Here is a 17,261-nt window from a genome sequence, read left to right on the forward strand (position 1 = left end):
GTCATAAGCGTCCTCCCCACATGGTACTCCGGTTCAGAACAGAACATAGAAAGCCAAGAAGACAAAAGCATACTGGAAGTAAACTAATGTCAGCATTTATTCAGGGGATAAAAACGTTGGGAGGTTTATTAGAAGGACCTGAAACCTAAATGGTTAACATGACACTGTGATGTAAGAAGACACATGACTTCGAGCTAGAACCAGCCTTGAGACTGGTAGAAATGTGTAACGGCCTAGAATGGAGTCCCTGCTGTAAATATGTACATAGTTCAGTGTTGTTCATCAGGACTTCCTTGTGACTTATACAAGACTGCTTCAAGGTGTTCAAGAAGTACCTTCAAGCACAGTGACAACAGAATATATCATAGTGACAGGGTAGGATCCATCACTATCTTTTCCATTTAAAAGTTCATAAAATCCATGTGTATTTTACCTAGTAAAGCATTTGAAATTGCTTTGTGAGTGCAGTGTTATGTTTGTTGTTATGATCTTAGCAAGACCCCCAGGTTGTTGGTTTGTTGAAAGCAGACAAAGTTTGAGATTTTAGACACTTGCTGAGAGAATAAAGCTGTAAGATTTCTGACTTTGTATAATAAAGTTTATTTTTGTTTGTTTAAAACATGTGGGGCGAAATTCTCCCCCAACGGCGGGATGTCCGCCGACTGGCGCCAAAGCCGGCGCCAATCAGACGGGCATCGCGCCGGCCCAAAGGTGCGGAAGGCTCCGCATCTTTGGCGGCCTAGCCCCAACATTGAGGGGCTAGGCCGACGCCGGAGGGATTTCCGCCCCGCCGGATCGGAGAATGGCCGTTGGCCACCGTGAATCCCGCCCCCGCCCCTGCCGAAGTCTCCGCTCCCGGAGATTGGGCGGGGGCGGGAATCGGGCCGCGCCGGTTGGCGGGACCCCCCGCTGGATTCTCCGGCCCGGATGGGCCAAAGTCCCGCCCAGGAATTGCCTGTCCCGCCGACGTAAATCAAACCTGGTATTTACCGGCGGGACCAGGCGGCGTGGGCGGGCTCCGGGGTCCTGGGGGGGGGGCGCGGGGCGATCTGACCCCGGGGGGTGCCCCCACGGTGGCCTGGCCCGCGATCGGGGCCCACCGATCCGCGGGTGGGCCTGTGCCGTGGGGGCACTCTTTCCCTTCCGCCTCCGCTACGGCCTCCACCATGGCGGAGGCGGAAGAGACTCTCCCCACTGCGCATGCGCGGGAAACTGACAGCGGCCGCTGATGCTCCCGCGCATGCGCCGCATTTCCGCGCCAGCTGGCGGGGAAACAAACGCCATTTCCGCCAGCTGGCGGGGCGGAAATCCCTCCAGCGTCGGCCTAGCCCCTCAATGTTGGGGCTAGGCCGCCAAAGATGCGGAGCCTTCCGCACCTTTGGGCCGGCGCGATGCCCATCTGATTGGCGCCGGCTTTGGCGCCAGTCGGCGGACATCCCGCCGTTGGGGGAGAATTTCGCCCCACATGTTTTAAACAAACAAAAATAAACTTTATTATACAAAGTCAGAAATATAAAACAATTTACAGTATCTATCATATACTCTAACATTCAGGGTTAATATGAGGTACATGCGAATTAACAGGCACACTGTGGTTGAACACACAGCACTACATAATAAATGGAAGATGCAGCCAAGACAGAGTCTATGATTTCTCAACAACCCACCTCGATGTCAGTAAAACTATGAGTCAACCCATCTCACTAAAGCTTTGTCTTCCTCACGCTGAGGACCCAGTTCAATCCCGGCCCCAGGTTTGATCCTGGCCCCGGGTCACTGTCTGTTTGGAGTTTGCACATTTTCCCCTTGTCTGCATGGGTCTCACCCCCACAACCAGAGGTGTGCAGGGTAGGTGGATTGGCCATGCTAAATTGCCCCTTAATTGGAAAAAAAAGGAATTGGGTACTTAAAAAAATTTTTTTAAACGTTCTCTCCCTCACGAGGGATTCTAATCTTTACCTTCAAAGATCTCGCCATGGAATTCTCCTCAAAAGTCACCCAAACCAGGATGGCTTCAATGACAGCCCATCTTGCAGGGTTTCAAAATCCTTTTCCAAGTTCCATTTCCTGGATTCCCAAGCACACTGCAACAGCAACTGACGAGCACAATTTCAGCTCTTTGACCATGCCAAACAGAACATGACCACTTCAATGGGGTACCAATGCCCCAGCAGCCTGCAAAGGGTCACCAGCCTTCTGCTGCCTTCTTGTGTCTTCCGACTCCTAAGCCCTCTTCAATTACCAAACGCGGATGGCAGCAACAACGTCCCACCTCCAGGCTTTTCAGTCTCTTCTGAGCTTCCATTGCCTTGGAATTCCCGAGTGTACACCCAAACACCAGGCTTAGGGAGCTGATTTGGCAACTAGTTTTCCCTTGTGGCAGGCGAGGCACACCTGGTGTCAAGACTGCAATTTGCAGTTAGTTTCATCCTGAGATGGCACTCTCATTTTCTCAGTTCTCATGGGCTGTAGATTAAACGAGCCTTCCAACTTGAACAGCCTGGCCTCCATAACCAGTGGCCTTGACCTCCCAGACATTTCATACCTTCAAGCTTCAGGCTTCAAAGTGCAGCCTGAGTGTGGGGAGTTCATTTTGACTCCAATCATCTTCCCTACTGCGTGAGGGTCTTCAGTTTCATGAAGCGGTGAACCATCCCTTGGCAGAGTCCCCACTCTGCCTGGCATCTCACGGGACCCCACCCAGGGACCTCTGTACTGACCCTGTGGGTTCGCCTGCTCCCACTCACTTCCCAGCTGCCACTCTAGAAGGGCAATTTCTCAGCAATTATATTGCCACAAGCCCAGTAAGGAGGACATGGGAAACAATGCTTGCAAACCAGCCACCAGACCCCTTTAAACCGAGAGGTTCATTGCTATGAAGGGCCGCTAAGGCCTGTGAGCGATTCCCAACTCCCAAAATGCAGAGATGAACACCTCCCGGTCCTGGGTTGCACTTATCCAGGTTCTCTGCATCCTCTTCAGTGCCCCACTGCAATTGGCGCCTTGGAGGGGGATGGCGACCTGAGCTCTCACGTCAGATAACCCCTTCAAAGCTGAGTTTGCCAGGTTCTCATTTTATACAGCTGTTGTAAATCGCACCAGCATGACGCCTGATAAACATTCAGTGGGTGGGGCAGGGGAGGGGGAAGTCCCGGCAGGAGGACTCGCTAATGATATATTGATGTATTGAAATGAGGTTCTTGACCTTCCGTGGCAAGGGGCCTGGAAAATTGGGAAACCCCATCTCGCTGGCGAGAATCACGTGTCTCAATTCTCACTAGGTTGTGCCCATATCGCCATTCTCGCTGACCACTAACATGGGTGGAAAATTACCCCCACTGTGTAAATATTCATTTAAAATATGTCAGACTTGCATTAATTGGTGGATGGGGTTGGGTGGGGCATGCAACTTTCTAAGCCGACTCTGATCCAAAATGCATCGGTAGGGAGTTCTGTGAACTATAAAGATGCAGAATTCTTCAGCAGAGATCTCTTTTTAGAATCTGCTTAATATATGTATGTAATGTTCTCTAATCTTCACCTCTGGCTTTGCGATTGACAAGTAGCTAGGGCTGTGAAGACAGGGGGGTAAATCTTGCTTGTACACATTCCATATTCTGAGAATCTCTGCTTGAATTTTTTTGAATAAACTGCAAGTATTACGCGAAGCCTAGGCTATGTGTAATTTGAAGGGCAGCTTCAGCTCTTTTTGAATAGAGCCTACAATTTGGCCCAATTCCATCTTCCTATATTGAACAGCCAAAGTAAAAAGCTTACTCTCCACTTCAAACCTTTGAATAAATACACAGGCTGGAGTAGTATTACGAATCGACACTTGCATTTTGCACTAGAGACTGTTCGTGCTATCGAGCCCTCACTCCCTAAAAATGTACCTTAATCTGTACATAATCTGGCATTGTGGTACAGTATTTTCCTTTTAATGGGAAAAACGAAGTTCTGATGAGGGTTGAATATAGGCTGCAGCGTTTGTGCTGACAAGGTTATAAATCATCTAAATGTGCAGCAAGAACGAAAATCTGGAAACAGCTGCTTCCGATGTAACAGATTTTGCTGAATGTGTGGGAGGAGAAGCTGATGCAGTTATTTCAGGCTTTGTTTTCTAATGGTAGACCCCTCTGGCATGTTTGTGGCCTGTATGAATGTGTATTTATAAAGATAACAAGGTACAATGATGGCACCCTTGTGTCTAAAGTATATGAAGAGCATGTGCTATATTGCAATGGTTATGATTTTTGCTGAGCACTGTGTTTGGCTATGCACAAAAACTGGCATTAAGGTCTTGATGACTTTTTTAAATTAATTCATCATTCATATTAAGTTTTATGCTGGAATCAGTTTGTTCCCCTGTGGTAAACCACTGTTGTACCTATATAAGAGGATGTACGGGAGAACCTGCACTACAGGTTCGCCAGTAGCCCCTGCTTGCTGGCTCCGCCCAGGAGGCGGGGTATAAATATGCATGTCCTCCTGCTCGCAGCCATTTTGCCAGCTGCTGTGTGGGAGGCCACACATCTGATAGCAATAAAGCCTCAGTTTGGATTCAACTTTCGTCTTTAGTCAAATTGATCCTGCCTCAATTTATTGCTATCAGTTTCGAAGGATGGACCTCCGTATTAAACCGGATCGCCTGCAGCTGGATCCGCACTCAAGCGACCCCAGAAAGAACTTCCAGCACTGGCTAGCTTGCTTCGATGCGTATATCAACGCGGCACCAATCCCTGTTCCGGGGGCCCAGAAGATTCAGATCTTATATTCCAGGCTGAGCTCCAAAGTCTTCCCACTAATCCAGGATGCGCCGAACTATGCCGAAGCCATGACTCGCCACTCGCCTCCAGCTACCTAGTGAGTTCATTGAAGACTTCTGGAGGGCCCTAATCCCACTAGTCCGGGACTGTGACTGGCAGGGCGTTACAGCCAAGGAACACTCAGACCTCCTTATGACCAGCCTTTGTGACTGGAATTGGGTCAGATATCATACGCCAGCGGCTCCTAGATGGGGCCACGCGCAACCTCGCAGAGACTAAAACGCTAGCGCTCTCCATGACAGTCGCCCTGCGCAACATCCAGTCCTATGCCCCCAACCGCGCGGCCCACCCCTCCTACGCTTTGTGGACCCCACAGACAGCCGCCCCAGCGGGGGCGCAGCCCACCCAATACGAGTGCGCTACACACCAGCCAGGTCGCCAGCCAGCGAACCCCGGGGCGCCCCGATGCTATTTTTGCGGCCAGCAAAAGCACCCCCGCCAACACTGCCCGGCCTGCGCTGCCCTTTGTAAAGCCTGCGGGAAGAAGGGCCACTTCGCTGCGGTGTGCCAGGCCTGCTCAGTAGCCACGATCGCCCCCACCCCCCACAGTCACGGACAATGGGCGCCGCCACCGCCTCGTCCCCCACCCCCCCCAGACCACGTGCGACCAGTGGGCGCCGCCATCTTCCCTTCCACGCAACACATGCGTTTCATGGGTGCTGCCATCTTGTCCCACCCCCGCAACATGCATTCCATGGGCGCCGCCATTTTGTAACCTGCAGCACATGGGCACCATCAGCATTCCAGGACCTGAACTCAACGGCCGCCCCATTACCCGACGACCAACCAAGGCTCGCCTCCATGTCACTCGACCAGTCTCGCCCGCATAACCTGACCAACGCATCCACCAGCGTGAAAGTCGACGGTCTTGTAACCTAGTGTCTACTGGACTCCGGGAGCACCGAAAGCTTCATACACCCGGATATGGTAAGGCGCTGCTCCCTCACGATACACCCCGCCAATCAAAAAATCTCCCTGGCCTCCGGATCCCATTGCGTAGCGATCCGGGGGTACTGTACGGTCACGCTCACGGTCCAGGGCGTAGAATTCCATGGCTTCCGCCTCCACGTTCTCCCTAACCTCTGCGCTACACTAATCCTCGGCCTGGATTTCCAGTGTAACCTCCAGAGCCTAACCCTGAAATTCGGCGGACCCTTACCACCCCTTACTGTGTGCGGCCTTCCGACCCTAAAGGTCGACCCACCTTCCTTCTTTGCCAATCTAACTCCAGATTGCAAACCCGTCGCCACCAGGAGCAGGCGGTACAGCACCCAGGACATCACCTTCATCGGGTCCGAAGTCCAGCGGCTGCTTCGGGAAGGCATCATCGAGGCCAGCAACAGCTCCTGGAGAGCTCAAGTGGTAGTAGTTAAAACTGTGGAGAAACACCGAATGGTCGTGGACTACAGCCAGACCATCAACTGATACACGCAGCTCGACGCGTACCCCCTCTCACGCATATCTGACATGGTTAACCAGATTGCACAGTACCGGCTCTTCTCAACGGTAGACCTGAAATCCGCCTACCACCAGCTCCCCATCCGTAAATCGGACCATCCATATTCCACCTTCGAGGCAGACGGCTGTCTATACCACTTCCTTAGGGTCCCCTTCGGCGTCACTAACAGGGTCTCAGTCTTCCAAAGGGAGATGGACCAAATGGTCGACCGGTATGGTTTGCGGGCCACGTTTCCGTACCTAGTCAATGTCACCATCTGCAGCCATGATCAGCAGGACCACGACGCCAACCTCGCTAAATTTCTCCGTAAACATGTCTGACTCCATAAGGCGGACCCGTTAGTTGTAGGAACAACCAGTTACCTGTACAAGTACAGTTTTCATTTAATATTGGTGGACAGCACTTGATGTATGGGTGTTTATTTTCAGTATGACGGCAAGTTCTTTGTAATTTTCTGGAAAGTTTTCGAAGCTTCCTCTGCTGAAAGTACGCCATGTATTTTATTCCAAAGCAACACAATATTTATAGAAAGCAAACTGAGTGAATTCTTAAAAAGGGAATAAGGGGGAGATTGTGGTTAGTGATATTCTCTTGTTAATGGTTCTGCTATCTTTACCACGCAGCAAGATGAGCCAATTCCCTAAAATTTGTGGCTATCTTGAAGTCTAGGTTAAACGGGATTGCTAAGCATTAAAGGAACATCGTCTTAGACTGGGCCCTCAAATACAAGTCCTCTTTTCCAGGAGTCCTGAAGCCCATAAAATTATCTTTCGATGAGACATACATTGAGGTTTGTCTTAGTAGACTAACTTCTTTGAAAATTTACCAATATCAGCACTTCGCAATCTTACTAAAACTTTTAGAGTCATATGTTTATGTGGATACTCAAGATAGGAAGTATTTCAATCTAGATGTTCTATGTCCTATATGCAGCACGATAGCATAGTGGTTAGCACAGTTGCTTCACAGCTCCAGGGTCCCAGGTTAGATTGCTGGCTGAGTCACTGGTCACCGTTTGTGCGGAGTCTGCACGTTCTCCCCGTGTCTGCGTGGGTTTCCTCCGGGTGCTCCGAGTTCCTCCCACAGTCCAAAGATGTGTGGGTTATGTGGATTGGCCATGCTAAATTGCCCTTAGTGTCCAAAAAATGTTAAGTGGGGGTTACTGGGTTACGGGGATGGTAGATACGTGGGCTTCAGTAGGGTGCTCTTTGTAAGGGCCGGTGCAGACTCGATGGGCCGAATGGCTTCCTTCTGTACTGTAAATTCTATGATCTATGCTTCAAAACTTTATACATTTTATTGAAGTCCATTATAGTCCATTAATGCCCTACCTGCTACAGTAGTGAACTCGCCAACATTGAGGGCATTTAAAAGTTTATTGGATAAACATATGGATGATAATGGCATAGTGTAGGTTAGATGGCTTTTGTTTCGGTGCAACATCGTGGGCCGAAGGGCCTGTACTGCGCTGTATTGTTCTATGCTCTATAGGTTACAGCTTGTACATGAAGTTCTAAATGTTAACCAAAGCTAATCATAACATGTCAATAATATAGTCTTAAGTGCAAGAAATTAATAAATCCACCGTATCAGCAAACGGATCCACCTCTGAGAAGAGCGTGTTCTGGTTAAATGCACCCTATGCACTACCTTTAGTTGCATTCCCTGTGCATGAGGAGGTGGAGTTTGCCCTGTGCAGTGCTTCAATCCAGGGTCCTCCCCTTATCTCCATGCCCAGTTCTTCCTACCACTTCTACCGTGACTTGTGCAGTGGTGACTGTACCTGCTCCAGTTGTCCTCCATACTCGTCCACACAGCTGCTGGCCCCAGTTTACCCACAGCCAGAAGTCTGTCCAGTAGGGAATGTCCTGGTGGCTGGGGGAACGTTGCTGTCACCTTGCAGAGGAAGTTCCTTTTTGAACGTACCGGAGCTCATTCCCTTTCAGGAGTTGGAGCTTGTCAATGCTTCCCCCCAGGTCACTACCCTGCCATCAAAGTATAGGCCCACTACCTTCAGTAACCCTTAATCCTGTCTCCACCATTTAAAGGAGGCATTGTTGCGGGGGTAAATTTATGGTTCTTGCAGATGGGGGCGGCAGTGGACATTAAGACCAGACCGAAGTGGTGTCTCAATGTGGCCACGATCACTGGGCTTCTTGAGTACTTGGCTGGGGGTAATGGGAGTGGTACATCCCTGTAAAGGAGCTCTCCTCCATTTTCACCCACTCCGCCCCCAGCTCTTTGACCCATCCCCATACTCTTTCTGTGGTTGCGGTCCATTGGTGAATAGGAGGTTCGGAAGGGCCAACCCCCCCATATTCCTCCTTCCCTGTAGTATGCTCTTTCCTATCCTGGGGTTCTTTCCTTCCCCACCCCCCAACACAGAAAAAACCTGCCTCCCCTCCCTCCCTTCTTGGGGATGAAGGTCGAGAGGGCATTCATCTATGGGAGGGCTATATAGTAGTTACACCTGCGAGGTGAACGCTGGGCAAACCCAAACCATTCCAATACCTCCATGAGGTTCCGCCTTTCAACCCTGTCTCCCCTGCATCTCGGGAGATATCACTTCTGGTGCCTTCTTCCCGAATAGGGTCATGATCAACTTCAGCAGTCACCTGATGTTCGCTGTTCTCTGCCGTTGACAAAGCCCGTCTGATCTTCCGCCACTACCTCTGGCACACAACTCTCCAGTTGCCTCACTAGGGCCTTCATCAGAACTTTAGCAACAGTGTTTATGAGTGAGATTGGTGTGTATGATCCACACTCGTCGGGTCTTTGTCTTTTTTAGGGATCAGTAATATTGAGGCCTGTGCCAGGGATAGGTAGCAGGGTCCGTCTTGATAATGAGTCTTTGAACAATCCCAAAACTGTAGGGTCAGGTCAGAGTTGTTGTGAATTTTTTATAGAAGTCAACCGGGAAACCGTCCAGACCCGGTCCTTCCCCAACTGCATGGAGTTGATACTCTCCATGACTTCCTCCATCCAGTTCTAGTGGTGCTACCTGCCTCTTTTCCTCCCTGGTATGTCCAGCCCGTCGAGGAATCTTTGAGTCCCCCTCCGAGGGCTCGGGGGTGTACAGCTCTCAGTAGAAAGTCGCAATGTCGTCTGACGCTGTGACTAGCTTGCCTTTCCTGTCTTTCACATGTGCTATTTCCCTTGTGGACGCCTGCTTTCTCAGCTGGTGAGTTAACAGGTGGCTGGCTTTGTCTCCCATGTTCTTAAAAGGTCCCCCGTGTATGACAGAGTTGGTGGACTGCTTTCCCAGTGAAGAGCAGGTCAAATTCCATTTGTAACTTTTTCTTCTCCGCCAGTAGTTCTACGGTCAAGGCCGTGGAGCACCGCCGATCCACCTCCAATATAGGATCGATCAACTGTTGCCTAGCCGCCCTCCTTCCTGTCCCTAAGTGCCCTGTACGCTGTTATCGTTGTATCACTGCCTTCAGTGCCTCCCAGAATGTGGAGGGTGAGACATCCCCATTCTGATTGCAGGTTTCATATCCACCAATGGCACATGACATTCTCTCACAGAACGCCTTGTTGGAGAGGACTGTGCCTGGCCTCTACGGGATGCGCTATGTCCGGCCCACCTCCAACCTCAAATAGACGTAGTGTGGAGTGTGGCCCGAGATTGCTAATGTGGATTATTCTGCTCCCACCATCTCCGGAAGCATCGATTTCTCCACTATGATGTCAATGTGGGAATATACTTGTGGACTTGGGAGAAGAAGGAGAATTTCCCCTCCACCCCCCATCTGTTCCATATAGGCATTGAGCTGCCTTGCCATGGCCGATTGCTTCCCCGATTTGGGGCTTGATTTTGTCCATTCGTGGGTTCTGTACGCAGTTGAAGTCTCCCCCCCATGATGAGCCGGTGGGAGTCTAGGTCGGGGATTTCTGTATGGTCTTTTTGACATAGTCTGCATCATAGTCACAAGTACCACCCCCTTCCAGGACACTGCTGACCATTACATACCGTCTCCCAGGTCCATTACCATATTCATCACTGCAAAGGTCGCCTTCTTACTGAAAAGCATGGCCACCCCCCGAGCCCTCATCCCATAGCAGGCTTGGTACATCTGCCCTATCCAACTCTTTCTTACCTTCAGTCGGTTCTTCTCCCTCAGGTATGCTTGTTGGAGGAAGGCTATGTCAGCTCTCAGGCTTTTCAGGTAGGCAAAAACTCCTACCTGTTGTTCTGCCCCCCCTTCTGAGAGGCGCTCCCTCTCGAGAGCTACATCATAGCCCCCCACTTCTTTTACTTCTGCGTGCGTGCATGCTTGCCATTCCAGTGGCTCCCCCCTCGGGAGCGTTTCTTCCTATCTTTCGCCCTTTTTGTTCCTCTCTTACCCTTCGGTGCCCCCCCCCCATAGATAATAATAGAAATGAAAAAAGAATATCATTAGTGCTCCATGTGTGCTCGTTGCTGCTGTCTTCCCAGCCTGTTTTTCTGAACATATTGATCTGCTTCTCCCAGCATGTTGAAGTTGTACTCCTTGTGCCATATGTCACCCAAAGGCTTGCCGGGTACAGCATCCCGAACCACACTTTGTTTTTTAATAGGGCCTCGCCCTTGGCCCATCGTTTGGCCAGGTCGGCCCCAATATCCTGATATATGCGGATCGTGTGCCCTTCCCATTGGCAGGACCATGTGCTCCTCACCCAGTTCAAAATTCGCTCCTTGTCCTCGTACCTGTGGAGCTTTGCAGTGATTGCCCTGGGTGGTCCTCTTGTTTTGGGCCTTTGGCAGAATGACCTTTGGGGGCCTGTCCGGGTTTGGGGAATCTTTCTCCTCTGACCAGCTCCTCGAGCATCTGCGCTCCGTAATCCGTTAGGCGTCTGCCCTCCGTGCCCTCAGGTAGCCTGACGATCCTGAGGTGGGATCTATTTTCCCGGTCCTCCACCTTCCCCTTGAGTACTCCTTGGGCCGCCACCAACTTTGCCACTTCTGTTTTGAGCACACCGATCCGATCACTCTGACCGGTTTACGCTCTGTCCAATTCCCTCACTGTTGCCTCCTGGGTCTCCAACCACCGCTCCATCCACACCAGCAGCTCCTTGAAAGGGGCCAAAGCGATTACTATGGCTGCCTTCACAGACTCCATGAGGTCCTTCTTAATGGAGTCCCTAAGTTTTAGATGCTGTTGTGTTAGGAGCTCAATCCACTGCCCTGTCGGTGGGTGAGCCGACGTTTGCATTGGCGATCCCTCCTGATCCGCCATGCTCAGCTCCCGCTTCGCTCCTCGTGTCCGCAGTCTGGGTTTTTCTCTCCTGACTCTTGCTGCTCTTGCTGTTTCTTGGTGGATTTGAGGGCATTTCCACGGGGGGGGAGGGGGAGGGGATTTCCAGGTTAAAAGGACCTAAATTAAAGTTTCTAGAGGAGAGCCATCGTTTGTGTGACTGTTCAGCACATCGCCACCACTGGGAGTCTCATTCAGAGACAATTTAATTGACAAGGATATCCGCTCTAGGCGTAGGTCTTTATTCTGGTTACATTCCAATTTCTCATCATCTGAAGGCTTTGTTCATTTAATCTATGCATTTGCAATGGTTTAAATTACCAGCCATTTTAGGTTGGTAGTTTTTATTCCAATTCTGCCATTTTAGGCTGCTAGCCTGATGCCGCTAACCTGGGATTAACACCGTAAAATCTTAGATTCTCCATTGGATATGTAACTTTATTTACACTCTTGAGTATATCTCTGACTCTTCCATGGCCTGACTATTGATTTGTATTTTTTTGCAGCTTATTAGCGATAACATTCATGGAATAATGTGAGCATTATATCACAATACACTCTAATTACAGATTTCGTTGGAGAGATTTTGTTACTGGCTGGATATTATTGTGCTAAAAATGAGATCCTTTCTTAGTTTTAGTCAGAGTGAGTCATGTAAGATGTTTAAAGGTCAGCTGCCATTAAAATCCACTTACCCCCAGTTTTGATCAATATGGTGTTACAAAGGAAACTCAAACTGTTTCTTGAACTGGAGCTTGGGGCTGAGCCAAGACATATTCTAAATAAAATGTACGATGAGATTTGTGCACTACCACGTGTGACACCTGTCATGATATGCAGACATGCACTTAATGAGATACAAACAGACAGCTAATGAACACAGAGAACAGGACATAACCAATCAACAGGCAGAACACTTGGGGGTGGTTTCCCACTATAAAAGGCACGAGGCACACACACTCCACCTCTTTCTACTAGGGACATCTACAGAGTGAGTCCGGTGTATATATCACGTAACGCATACAGCGCGTGGCTAAGAGCTAGTCTGGTTCAGTCAGACAGAGAGATCACACTTAGGTTAGCAGAGAGTCAAACTCACAGAGAACTATGCTAACTGTGTGACAAGTTCAGTAAATCAAATTGAACTAACTTCAAGGTCTGGAGTCTATTTCGGTCATAGCTGCATCCAGTTGCAGCCCGTGTTATTCAGTGTGCTTAACACGACAACACCCAACTATTTGTTTATCTAGCTGTTGGTTACTTAAATCCACACCTACTAGGAAAAAATAATATAGAGGTTAGTGAACAGAATTGAACAAATCTACTTGGAACTTAAAAAAATTAGGCTAGTTCAAATGCTGCTGGTGAGAAAAATGAGAACAGAATCATTGCATGGATAAAATGTTACTTCAAAAGAATTGTAATTTATTTTGAGGTGCTGGTTAGGATAACCTCTGTTGCAAAAGTGGCCCTGCCTTATACTCATGTTACTTATTCACTTGTTCATTCTTTTGTTCAGTGCATTTGTCGTGAGCTTAAAATGTGGCTGAATACTTTCTATTCTTGGGCCAGATTTGGCCCTGAGCTAGCAAGCTGAGCAAAATAGAGACGGAAAGAAAGATTTGATTGTGAGAGATAAGAATGTCATTACTTTTTAAAAGACAATCTCCAATAGGAAATGAAAGGTGAAGGAACGAGCGTTTGTAAAAGTTAATTTCCAGTGCCATTTGTGATGAATGTAGACATTCAGACATAGATTATCATAGAATTTACAGTGCAGAAGGAGGCCATTCAGCCTGTCGAGTCTGTACCAGCTCTTGAAAAGAGCACCCCACCCAAGGTCAACACCTCCACCCTATCCCCATAACCCAGTAACCCCACCAAACACTAAGGGCAATTTTGGATACTAAGGGCAATTTATCATGGCCAATCCACCTAACCCGAACATCTTTGGACTGTGGGAGGAAAGCGGAGCACCCGGAGGAAACCCACGCACACACGGGGAGGATGTGCAGACTCCGCACAGACAGTGACCCAAGCCGGAATCGAACCTGGGACCATGGAGCTGTGAAGCAATTGTACTATCCACAATGCTACCGTGCTGCCCAAATATAAAATCAAATTGGTCAATGTGGGCATCGATCCCACTACCTTTTACATGCAAAGCAAGCTCTCTACCATTTGAGCTAATTCCCCCTATGTTGGTGGGATTCTCCGCTTGCCGACGCCAAAAATCGCGAAACGCGATTGGGCGGAGAATAAATTCCGAAGCCGAAATCGGGATGCTCCAGCACCCCGAAAATGGCGTAAATACGTCGCTTGCTGCGCGAGGTAAAAGTACAGTAGGCATATCATTAGCAGGCCTGACACCTTATGCTCCGGGGCCTCTGCGATTCACCGCCTCCGATGGGCCGATTTTCCGACGCCGTGGTTCTCTTGTGGTTTTAAAAATCGTGAAGCTGGCGTCCTGGCTGCTGAGCAAGAGAGAGGAGGTAGGAAATGGTGTGGAGTGACTGCGGACACTGGCCATGCTGGCTGCGGTGGGGGGAGGCCTCAGCCAGGGCCGGTGGAGGGGAGGGGGAGGGGGGCGGCGGAGGGGGAGCTGGAGGGGGAGGGGGGGGCGGCGGCAGGGGGTCAAGCAGCCAGGGTGCCCCCCCCCCCCCCACAGGACTTGTCGCAGTGCCCAGGCACGGACCGTCATCTTGCTGCATACCCACTGACCACCCACCCCGGCCCTGGTTCTACACAGTGGCACCGGCCGTATGGGTGTGGCCCCCTGGACCCCAGCCCCCCGCCACAGCACCTCCCCCCCCCCCCCCCCCGCCCTAGCCCCAAGCTCCCTGCCAAACCGGAAGCCACCCACCGGAGGACCACCCAGGACCACACCCAAGGCAGCACCCGGTGAGGGCAGTGCCAGCCAACTGTACCCCTGGCAGCAGGGACGGGCACCAGGACCTGGGCCACGGAAGGAGCCAGGCACCGATGGGGTAGGGGTGCGGGGGTGGATGGGGGGAGGGGAGGAGGGGGGTCCCTGCATTGGCAGGGTCTGTAGTGCCAACTGGGGCCACCGTGTATTCCATGGAACCTGGCTGGGGACGGGAGTATGCGCCATGCTAACATGTTGGTGTTTTACCCCCTCAGACAATGGCATTTGGTCACCAACCCGCGATCCTGGCCGCTGTTGTGATGGCTGCAACCCTGCGAGAAACCGTGTTGTCGCGAGATTGGGTACCACTCAGAGAGTAGGGGGAGGCTGCTGCAGAGGAACGGGCTGCAGAGGGGCAGTTGGCGGCTGCACAGGCTGGAAGGCCGACCGCCCAACAGGTTGAGGAGAAGGAGGTGCAATGGAGGTGCCGCATGTCGTTCGAGGACTGCCGACCAGGCATGCTAATGGAGACTGCGGATGAGCAGAGGGACAGTACGAAACATCTGCCATATGATGGCACACCTGGCACCGCAGGGGTATGGGGGAGGACAGCTCCCGGTGACTGTCAAGGTGACGATCGGCCTCAACGTTTATGCGACGGGGTCGTTCCAGCTGCCGAGTGGGGACCTGTCCGGGATCTCACAGGCCTCTATGCACAGGTGCATCCGCGCCATCATGGACGCCCTATTTGCCCAGGCGGACCAGTACATCCAGTTCCATGTGGACCAAGCACACCAGGATGCCTGGGCACAGGGTTTGCTACCATCGCTGGGATGCCCCAGGTCCAAGGGGTGATCGACAGAATGCATGTTGCCCTACGGGCACTGGCAGATAACAGGCCACTGCACACTAACCGAAAGGGGTTTCACTCCATGAACATACAGCTGGTCTGCAATAAACAGCTTCGCATCATGCACATCTGCACCCGATACCCGGGCAGTATACATGACTCATCCTGGCACACTCGGTGATCCCCGACATGTTGAGGGGCACCCCCCGTGGCTGCGGGGTTGGCTGCTGAGCGACAGGGTTACCTGCTACAGTCGTGGCTGATGACGTCTATCCGGAGGCCACAGACCAATGCGGAGACCCAATACAATGACGCCCATACAGCGACCAGAGGTGTGGTCGAGCGGTGCTTCGGTATCCTTAAGATGTGCTTCAGGTGCCTGGACCGCTCTGGAGGGGCCCTCCAGTACGAGGCTGAGAGGGTCGTCCAGATTGTGATGGCCTGCTACATCCTCCACAATATAGCACAACAGAGGGGCGATGTGCTGGAGGAGGAGGAAGGACAGGTCTGATCCAATGAGGAGGATGTGGGGGAGAGAGAGAGAGACAATGAGCAGGACATGGGGCCCAGGCAGGCATGGGATGCCGCACAATGTCATCACCAGAGCCAGCGCGCACAGGACTCTCTGATCGCAACACGGTTCACCGACTGGGAGGAGGGGGTTGCTGGCCAGGGGCATGGACACCATCATCCCAGACCCATACCCCCTTACCTCCCACACGACCATACTGCCCGCGTGCACACCCCCCATCATGACAGACACCTGTGGCGAGACCAGCTGGGGGCCCTGGGTTTGCGGTAACAGTCCGTGGGATGGAGGATGATGACAACCCGCGCTGCAATGAGCTCTGCTGCTCCACATCGTATGACGATGTCTTGACTCATTCCCACAGTAGCGCCTTCCACCTGGGTGATCGCTGCACGTGAGCTGGCCAATCCATCACATGGTCCCGTAGGATCCCTGCGGAGGGGGTGCTGGGGACGGTCGGGACAGGGGGAGGGGAGGGGGGGAAGGGAGGGAGGGTGGGGAAGACAGTCCACCCACAGGGTCTGCACTGGCCCCCCACTGCACCTGGCCAACAGTGACCAGTCCACCCCCACCCCCCCACACACAGCAGACAGAGCACCGAGGCAGGTTTCAACTGTGTTAACAGGTGTTTATTGTGGAGAAATATATACAGTCTGTGCCCCAGCCCCTATAGCCTAACTGTGCCCTGCACACGTGCCAACTTAGCTGGTGTCTAACGTTCTAGCCTTACGAGCCCTAATGCTATGTCTGGTTCCCTAGATGGTACTCATGTCCTGTAACAGGGGTCCCTGTTGGCACATGTCTCCTGGGGCAGCCTGGCCTGGATGGGCCCGGCCTCTGCTTGGGCATTCCGGGTGGCATGGTGATGCCTTGTTCTGCCCGCTGCCCACCAGCTGCACCAGAAACAGGAGGTGGGGTAGGGCGGGGAGGAGGGGGGGGGGGTGTCTGAGGTGCTGCGGTATTCCGGCACCTCCCCTGCAGGAGTCACCGGCATGGGCCCAGTCAACCCCTCATCCCTCGGGGTGCCTGATGGCCCCTGGGCTACTCCATGGGATGGGGGTGTGAGCAGAGCCATCCCCTGAGGCACGCCACCGGCCCGCCACCTTACCAGTAAAGCCTAGTGGGGTGGCCTCTCAAAACCACTGCAGCAATGTTTAAAGAGGGATTAATTGCAGGTAATTGAATGTTATGATGATTTTGATCTGTGTGCCATTGTGCTGCTTGCAGATGGTACCAAGAGTACTGTAGAGAATGTTCAAGCAAATTAATTTTTTTTTTAGAATTTACAGTGCAGAAGGAGGCCATTCGGCCCATCGAGTCTGCACCAGCACTTGGAAAGAGCACCCTAATGAAGCCCTTGCCCCCACCCTATCCCGGGAACCCAGTAACCCCACGTACCCTTTTGGACACTAAGGGGCAATTTATCATGGCCAATCCACCTAACCTGCATATCTTTGGACTGTGGGAGGAAACCGGAGTACCCAGAGGAAAGCC

General features: G+C 51.6%; 1 protein-coding gene across 1 annotated transcript in view; it reads left to right on the forward strand.

The window, feature by feature from the left end:
* The window catches only part of LOC140396227 (FYVE, RhoGEF and PH domain-containing protein 4-like), a 431,975-nt gene that overhangs the window by 138,005 nt on the left and 276,709 nt on the right, over positions 1 to 17,261 (forward strand). The window lies entirely within an intron of this gene.

The sequence above is a fragment of the Scyliorhinus torazame genome, chromosome 19 (genome assembly GCF_047496885.1).
Source record: "Scyliorhinus torazame isolate Kashiwa2021f chromosome 19, sScyTor2.1, whole genome shotgun sequence".
Taxonomy (NCBI): Eukaryota; Metazoa; Chordata; class Chondrichthyes; order Carcharhiniformes; family Scyliorhinidae; genus Scyliorhinus; species Scyliorhinus torazame.